We start from the raw sequence: 9,657 nt of genomic DNA on the forward strand, positions 1-9,657 counted from the left end.
CGAAGCCCCAGAATGCACCGTTCCTGCCCACCCTGACCATTGATGCCTTCAATAACGATCGCCGAACGACGGGCGAAGTGGCGCAGTGGTAAGACGTCGGCCTCCTAATCGGGAGGTTGTAGGTTCGAATCCCGGTCGCTGCCGCCTGGTGGGTTAAGAGTGGAGATTTTTCCGATCTCCCAGCTCAACTTATGTGCAGACCTGCTAGTGACTTAACCCCCTTCGTGTGTACACGCAAGCACAAGACCGAGTGCGTACGGAAAAGATCCTGTAATCCATGTCGGAGTTCGGTGGGTTATAGAAACACGAAAATTCCCAGCATGCCTACCCAACGAAAGCGGAGTGAAGCTGACTATGCTCTCAGAGTATAGTGTGGGGAACTCAAATGGGCAAACGAGCTCACACGTCACCAGAATTTCTGGAGCGCTGAAGAAGAAGAAGATCGCCGAACACGTTCACCAGTCATTCGCAGTCTTTCGAAGTGAAGTCTTGTTCATAAAGCCAAAAGATCGTGTAGCTGGGAATCTCGGGCTGGCTTTACTCAGACGACTCACCTTCGCTGTAAACTGACGACAAACTGAATAAACTATGAAAAAGCTGATCAGCATCTATAGACATGTGCTGTTCTCAGCAGGGTTCCACTACCATGAACTTAGAATGTTATTCGACCCCACTAAAACATCTAAGAAATGATCCCGATGATAAAGGGTTTTGCCAAGGAGTATGGAATTGCCAAGCATATCAACAGATCAAGGCCAGTTTAATTGGTGAAAATATAACAGCAGCAACCTATTGTACACCCCCCCCCCTCTATATATTTAAATCTATGAGAGGGCTTATCTTTCTGTTTTAACATGGTCAACGTGTAGGCATAATTATATAATTCCCTAAAACACCTGCCAAGGTAGAAAAGTAATTACCTCTACCGACTTAAGTATATACTTTGGCTAATTGGAAACTGAAACGGAGAAGGGTATCACGGCAACAGCTTCGTTGCATTATTATGTACCTGCCTACACATGTTTTGCTATACATTTGTACATAAATATTTGCACGAAGACGTAGAAATATTGGTCAGCATGCAATGCAAACGGCGGACACCATACTCTTCTGTGCTAATATCCCCTGAGAGAAAACCAAATTTAGAAATCTTGCCTATGTGGGAAGTTACGCAAGCACACCCGGAAACTTTGCAATGGAAACGTATTCTCTCGCAGAAGTTTATTACTTGTATTTATTTTGGGTTAGCAGCCCTAGATGCGAGCCTTGAACCCAGACAAGTCAAAAGTTTGCCACCGCCATTCTCGGAGCAAGCTTACATGACGATTCAATATTTATTTACGAAATTCAAACCTAGCTGTACATGTACATGAATACCGACCTGTGCTGACTGCGGTAAGTGAAATATTCGACGCCGGAAAAAAACCCACGTCTTACCTTGCGAAGACACAGGTGTCATTATACGAAATTAATCCGACAAGCAGACTAATTATGTGTCGAAGTCGAAGGATAACCTCAGTACATGGGAAAGCTGAGACGAGTGCTTTTTATGGCACGGGTATCACAGGCAATGAAGATAATCATGAATACATATGAAATTACATTATTCCAGTTATTTTTAGCAATCTTCAAGTCGAAGATGGTCCTAGTGTGCGACCTCACCACCGGCACAGATTACTTTGTTGTTGCTTTTGTTGTTGTTGTTGATGTTGTTGCTTGTGTTGTTGTTGTTGATGCTGTTGATGTTGTTGTTGATGCTGTTGATGTTGTTGTTGATGTTGTTGTTGATGTTGTTGCTTTTGTTGTTGTTTATGCTGTTGCTGTTGTTACTGTTGTTGTTGTTGTTGTTGCTGCTGCTGCTGTTGTTGTTGTTGTTCTTGCTTTTGTTGTTGTTTTTGTTGTTGTTGTTGATGATGTTGTTGTTGCTTTTGTTGTTGCTTTTGTTGTTGCTTTTGTTGTTGTTGTTGTTATTGTTGTTGTTGTTGTTGGTACTGCTGCCGAATAAAAGTAGGCCTCATGGCTAGTGCTTGTAGTTCGGGGTAAAACACCGCTACTGTAAACGCTCTTGAGAACAATAATATATCGCCAACCGCCGATTGATGGATGAAGCAAACGATTCAATTTATATAGGTTTGGATCGGTCGGCGTCGAAGGAGTATAAGAACACAAAGAATGAAAAAGAAAGTGGGGCAATTGATGGGTGGAAATCGTCGACGACTACCCCAAAAAAAGGAAAATGCAAAACGCGAACAGTCCAGTCAAAGGGCTTCTTCAATCACAGCATCATTTCCTTACACCCGAAGCAGTTTCGCAATAGGAAAAGTCTGCATCCGCCTGTCCAAAAGCATATGTTGTTCTCATCACTCTCATTTCCCTTGCCACATTTCTCCAGGGTCTCAATAATAATCTCAAGTCGAGCGATTTGAAATTAAGGATGAAGATGTTACGTACAGATAGCCTACACTATGTATACCTTCGAAAACGTCTATTTCTTTCGAGAGTTTTCAAAAACGCAACGTCGGAAGACTCACGCAATAAGTTCTCCTGCATGCCCCTGCAAAATATTCAATGAGAGCACGCCATTCAAACTCAAAACCATTCTCATCCCACTCGCATGTATTGTTTATATTTATTTATGGCCAACATTTTTTTTTATTATCTATAAGTTTTAGGATTGTAATAGATGCATTGGTTACTATCTCTTACCAGCAACTCATGTGCGCGAGAGTGTGCGTGCGAGTGTGTATGTGTGTGTGTGTGTGTGTGTGCAGTATGGATGTGGCGGACGCGCCTGTCTGGAGTACTTTGGGTGTTCTTACTTCGTATGTTTTATTGTTCTTATTTTAGTTTTTTAAGGTTGTTGTCATATGTTGTTTTGGTTGTTTTAAGAGCAGATGAACCACACTTTTCCATCTATTGTAATTAATTGCATGGACAATAAATGATCTTATGTCTTATGTCTTATCCATGGCGATCTTTAGTAAAGAACGCTATGGTCTTATCCCATTTTACTATCTCTATACATAGAGGTGAAGTGGGCGCCATCTAACGGAAACTTTGTAAATGCCTCTGAGGACTTGTAAAGAACTATGTTTTTCCACAGCTGAGCAAGTAAAGACTGACAAATTGTATTCTTTGCTCGACCATCAATTGACAAAAATCTACAACCTCGATAGCTCGTCGGGGAAAAGCAATGATTCCGCAAATGCGCATATTATGTGCATAGGCTTGAGTAATACATGCCCCTTATGTCCTTTCATCACATAAACAAGACACAAAGAAGGAAATAAAATGTATTAAAGATTAAATATAAAATAAAATAAAATAAATTGAATTGAAATATAATTAATTGATATAGAATAAATTGAAATACAATTAATTGAAATAAAATAAATTCAAATAAAAAATAAATTCAAATAAAATAAACTCAAATAAATTAAATTGATATACAATACGTTCAAATAAAATAAATGGAAATAAAATTAATTGAAATAAAGTAGACTCACCTGAAATAAATAAAAAAATAAAAATAACATCAATAAAGAGTGGGTTTTTTTACACAGTTTTGACTACCCTCATCTCGCGATGAACAAACCTTTACTTATGTATTTATTTTTTAAACAAAGCTAAGGTATGCGAAATGTTTTGCAAGCTGAAAGTCCATCCGTCTTGGCATAGAAATGTCAAAACCTTCACTGCAACACGATTCAAGTTGAAAAGGAAATGAATGTAGACTAATCAACTAACGTTTGGGGAAAGAAGTTGACACACAAACGCGTTTTCCTAACTAAAAATAATCTCTTTTAGACACTTCCTCATTTAAATAAGCACTATAAAAAAATTTAAAAAATTAAAAAAAAACATCAAGAGAGAGAGAAAGAGAGAAAGCAGGAAAATAAACTTGTGGAGGTAATAAAGTTCCCATTTGACCTCCCCACAAACACACACAAAAAAAAGAGAGAAAAAAAAGAAAGAAAATGCGGCTCCGACCCTCAGCACTCCCTCTCGTCAAAACGACAGACAACAAAAAAATCATGGTCCTGATCTAAGGTTTTATTGCTCTGTTGGCTGTCTCGTTTTTTTGGACGTCTGCTTGTACGGTGTTTCCCCCATCTTATCTGACACAACTAACCCCCCCCCCCCCCCAATCCCCCCTCTTCCTCTCCTCTTCTCCGCCTCCCTTCCTTTCCACCCATTGCCAGACAGGAGAACCACAGACAACAAAACAGAACTAAGTGGGGGGGGGGGGGGGGGGGGGGGGGGGAGTTGCTTGCAACGATGCGTGCACTTTCGTCGACGCTTCCTGCAAGCTCGACAGCAGACGGATATTAATGAATTTCGTTTACGTCAACTGACGGGGCGATGTGTTGTGGCGGGTGCTTTCCCTTTGGAGTCCTTGAAACAGATTTGTCAAAACCGAATTGACTAAAAATAAAAAATAAAATAATAGGATCCCACTGCACATAAAGCAACCCGGCTGTAGCTGTTTGGTGTGTGCTTTCAGTGGAAGGAGGCTCTTAGTCCCTAGGCCCTGTAAAAGCGAGGACACATCTGTTTGTTTGTTTGTTTGCTTAACGCCCAGCCGACCACGAAGGGCCATATCAGGGCGGTGCTGCTTTGACATATATAACGTTTCTTTCTTTATTTATTTGGTGTTTAACGTCGTTTTCCACCACGAAGGTTATATCGCGACGGCATATATAACGTGCGCCACACACAAGACAGAAGTCGCAGCACAGGCTTCATGTCTCACCCAGTCACATTATTCTGACACCGGACCAACCAGTCCTAGCACTAACCCCATAATGCCAGACGCCAGGCGGAGCAGCCACTAGATTGCCAATTTTAAAGTCTTAGGTATGACCCGGCCGGGGTTCGAACCCACGACCTCCCGATCACGGGGCGGACGCCTTACCACTAGGCCAACCGTGCCGGTGAGGACACATCTGTGGTGGTGCACACTGATAGAGTCGCTTACACAATAAGCTACCTTCAACTACACCTGAAGAGAGTACGAACAAGTAGCTATGGTAAGTTTCCCGACACTGTGGAATCCCCCCTTTCAAAACCTTGAAAACTCTGAGAAAATCAGGTCGTAGAAAGGAGGGAGTCTTAAATGGGGGTACTTAAAAGGGGGGTTCCACTGTATTGTATCAAGAGACAGCAGATCACAAAGCAACACCACCTGACCCGATGCTCTCTCTTGCAGAGGATGAGCACATCATTATCATTTTTCTATTTGTTGTATTGCCTCTCTGAACTCACACAGACGTAAGATGTTTAAATCTTCAAAGGGAAAAAAAACAAAGGAAGACACAGGTAAACGAACACAAACTAACGAAAACATATAAAGAAGCAAACAATCTAAAACGACACGAGTTAAAACCCGCAGCCCCCCCCCCCCCCCCTCACACACACACACATACACACACACATACACACACACACACACAACACACACACACACACACACACACACACACACAACACACACACACAGAGGGAGACAGAGGCCCCCTCACCCCACCACGGTGACTGATATTCATAACAGTTTATTGACTGAATAAAAAAGGACACATCTGTTACCTTGCAACGCACAGCACATGTCTCAGACTGAATGAATACACTGAGGTCTCTTACTTAGCCTACCTTCAAAATATCAATGAGACAATGACAAAAGGTGACGTTTTCATGTCAGTATGTCCCAAATGACATCACCAGTACATTTTTCATTCTATCTAATCTGTTTTCGTTCTATTTTTTCTAATAACATGCGTTAACAATTGATTGCCAACTGGAATGGAAGAGCACAAAAAGTGTAACTTGATATGTAGTTTTTCTAGAGGGACACAGATCTTCCACTTTCATGTCAGTGTGTCCCATGCAACATACATTTGCCAAACAGCTATGTGTAAGTAGATTATTTGTTAGTGGTATAGAAAATACTGATCAACAATCAAAGTCAGTTTTCACATTCATTTTCTACCTATTTCTTATTTGTTTATTCTTTTGGCAATGGTGAAATGTCAGCAATCGTGTGTCATTCGGGACAGTAGACATGACACCTGACCTTTTGTCACTGTCTCAAATACGTTTGTACTGTTCTCAAGAAGTAGCCGACTTCTCTTGGTCGATTTATCTGAATGCGTTCTATATGTAATGCATTTTCTTCCTGCCTTCTTTTCTTACTCTTTCATTGATTGACTAATTCATTCATTCATTAGTGTTTGCTCGTTCGATTTTTGTTTAAAAAACCCGCATTTACTCCTTCCTTCATTTATTTATTTATTGATTGATTAATTAATTTATTTATTCATTTATGCCCTTATGCATTTATGCACTTATGCACTTATTTGTTTATGCATTTACGCATGAATGCATGTATTTATTAAATCATTCATTTAGGTACTCACTTTAGAATGATTTAGTCCTTCAACAGTATACTGTACACTCTTCAAAAATAGTTAAGGATCACTTTTTTACAAGCATGCCACAAAACAGACAAGATCGAATTCTTTCATTGTTTTAAATTATATAATTGAACAACCAAGGAGTAATGACAAACAAAGCAAAGATCGAACGCGGCAGCGACAATTTAGCTAGTCAAACGTGACAACCCTCGAAAATGGAATTCACAACAAAGTGAATCAGTGTCAATAACCTGTGTGCCCTCCGTTGTGTGCCAGGCATTCAACACATCGTTGGCGCATGGAGCGGATCAGGTTGCATATGAATGCTCTGGGAACTCCATTCCACTCCTGCTGGAGCCATTGCAGCAGTTGACCCAGATTGGCAGGAGGAGGGTGATGTTGCTGTACCCGACGACAAAGCTCGTCCCACATGTGCTCTATGGGGTTCAGGTCGGGGCTGTTGGCTGGCCACAGCATCCTGTTGACCCTGGCCTGCTGGATGAAGGTGTTTACAGCTGCAGAGCGATGGGGAGGTGCGTTGTCATCCTGAAGAATCGCACGATCGAGGGCCGATCGCTTGGAGGGCTGGAACGACCAGGGGTTGCAGGATCTCATTCTGGTAGCGGACACCGGTCAATTTGCCCACTACATGGTACAGAGGTGTCCTTAGACGTGTGCCGATCCCTCCCCAGACCATCACAGAGCCGCCGCCAAAACGCTGTCGTTCCAGAACAGCGCCTTCTGCGAAGCGCTCTCCGCGACGCCTCCACACTCGGATGCGACCATCAGCAGGTTCCAAGCAAAAGCGGGACTCATCTGTAAACAACACCTGAGCCCACTGCTGACGTTGCCACCTCACATGTTGAGTGCACCAGGCTCGGCGAGCTGCTCGGTGATTAGCAGTCAGGGTTGTTCCTCGGACTGGACGCCTTGCACGCAAGCCAAAGTTGTGTAAGCGGTTTCGGATCGTCTGACCACTAACAACAGTGTTTGTGCTAGCTTGTAGGCGTTGCCTAATGTTGTTTGCCGTAGCCATTCTTTGTTGCATGGCCTGCCTCTGAATGAAGCGATCCTCTCTTTGTGTGGTGACTCTGGGCCGACCAGAACGTTGTCGCTCCTGCACTCTTCCAGTTGCGTGGAATCTCTGTTTTAGTCTGATGATGACAGAGGGAGCCACTGCAAGCCTCTGGGCCACTTGCCTGGCAGCAACACTGTCTTGTAGCCATCCTATTGCCTTTCCTCTATTCAAATCGCTCAGTTTTCTTCGTGGGGGCATGTTGCTACTGTGTATAATTGTGTCAGCGTGTCAACCTTTAAACACAAGCTGGTAAGCGATGTTCATAGCCAGGACCCTGTTGTAGCACGTGCATCACAACCTTTTGCCCTGGCATGCGTTCCGCAAATTTCATGGGGCTATAAAAAAACCACCCTTTTTCTTCCAAAATGCAGAAGCTTTTGAGATGTCCCACAAAGGGAAATAACTCTGCCTGCCAAACAAAATTCTAGGTCAAGACTCATTGTTCATTTGTTAATTCAAACACGTACACATTAATCTTTTAATTATTATGTCGATGTTTAATTTTTTGGCAATTTTTTATAATTAGATCCGTTTTTTCAACCGATCCTTAACTTTTTTTGAAGAGTGTATATATATATATTCCATTATTTATGTATATAATTTTGTACTGGGTTCTTTGCTTGCCTACTACTTATGGTAGTCTGTGACTGACTTAGATGCCTGAGAGACGGGCGAAGTGGCGCAGTGGTAAGGCGTCGGCCTCCTAATCGGGAGGTCGTGAGTTCAAATCCCGGTCGCTGCCGCCTGGTGGGTTAAGAGTGGAGATTTTTCCGATCTCCCACGTCAACTTAGGTGCAGACCTGCTAGTGACTTAAACCCCCTTCGTTTGTACACGCAAACACAAGACCAAGTGCGCACGGAAAAGATCCTGTAATCCATGTTGGAGTTCGGTGGATTATGGAAACACGAAAATACCCAGCATGCCTACCCAACGAAAGCGGATTGATGAAGCTGACTATGCTCTCAGACCTGGGCAAACGAGCTCACACGTCACCAGAATTTCTAGAACGCTGAAGAAGAAGAAGAAGATACCTGAGAAAGAGTGTGCATTTTTGGCGGATAGGGGGAAGATATGACTGCAAACCCCAAGGCACAATACTCGCGGAAAAAGTTCGGCTCACCATCTCAGATCTAGCCAGGCTTTTACATGCGGTTAAGAACATCCCTCCACTTGGTCACATACCAAAATCCAACACTTTGACTGCTTGCTGTGGTGAGTTAGAATTTGTTGATCAATTAATTTCTTAAAAAGCCACTGCTGGCTTCTACGACATTGATAAAAAAAAAAGCATTCCCGCTACGCACAGGGTGCTGTTGTGCAGTTGATTTGTTTCTTCGACCAAGGGTTTGGATTTTCTTACCCCATGTAAAAACCTGGCTAGACCTGAGTTTACACAGGTTGGACTGTGCCTTTACATTTTCTAGTTACATGCAATTCAGTCGTAATATACAGTTCGTGTAACAACTTTGATGACACACACTATAGTTCAACAAATGAGCTTAAAAACAAACGAAAAAAACAATCATCAAACTAATTAGCAATCAACCGAATTAAACCTAGCTACCTATCTACCTCGCAACCTACCGAATTATCTACACAATTTACCTACCCGTCTACCTACCTATCTAACTAAACTACCTACCTACCTATCTACCTCGCAACCTACCGAATTATCTACACAATTTACCTACCCGTCTACCTACCTATCTAACTAAACTACCTACCTACCCATCTACCTCGCTACCTACTTAACTATCTAACAATTTACCTACCCGTCTACCTACATATCTAACTAAACTACCTACCTACCCATCTACCTCGCTACCTACTTAACTATCTAACAATTTACCTACCCGTCTACCTACCTATCTAACTAAACTACCTACCTACCCATCTACCTCGCTACCTACTTAACTATCTAACAATTTACCTACCCGTCTACCTACCTATCTTATCAGCAACTTAGTAGGTTAGTCAGTAACTGACGAAATTAGTTAGAACATAAGCAGTTTTGTTATTCTATATCTATCTAACTTTTTCATTTTCATGTTTACATGAGCACGAACACGTTTTCTATATCTTGCATTATCTTATCTTCACCTACCTAAAGTAATCAGAGAAGGTATTGATGCATCAATGTATTATATCATTGACTGTGACAGAACCAG

General features: G+C 42.1%; 1 protein-coding gene across 1 annotated transcript in view; it reads right to left on the bottom strand.

The window, feature by feature from the left end:
- The window catches only part of LOC138981441 (uncharacterized), a 102,100-nt gene that overhangs the window by 91,185 nt on the left and 1,258 nt on the right, over positions 1-9,657 (bottom strand). The gene's annotated exons all lie outside the window — the stretch shown is intronic.

The sequence above is a fragment of the Littorina saxatilis genome, linkage group LG12 (genome assembly GCF_037325665.1).
Source record: "Littorina saxatilis isolate snail1 linkage group LG12, US_GU_Lsax_2.0, whole genome shotgun sequence".
Classification (NCBI taxonomy): Eukaryota; Metazoa; Mollusca; class Gastropoda; order Littorinimorpha; family Littorinidae; genus Littorina; species Littorina saxatilis.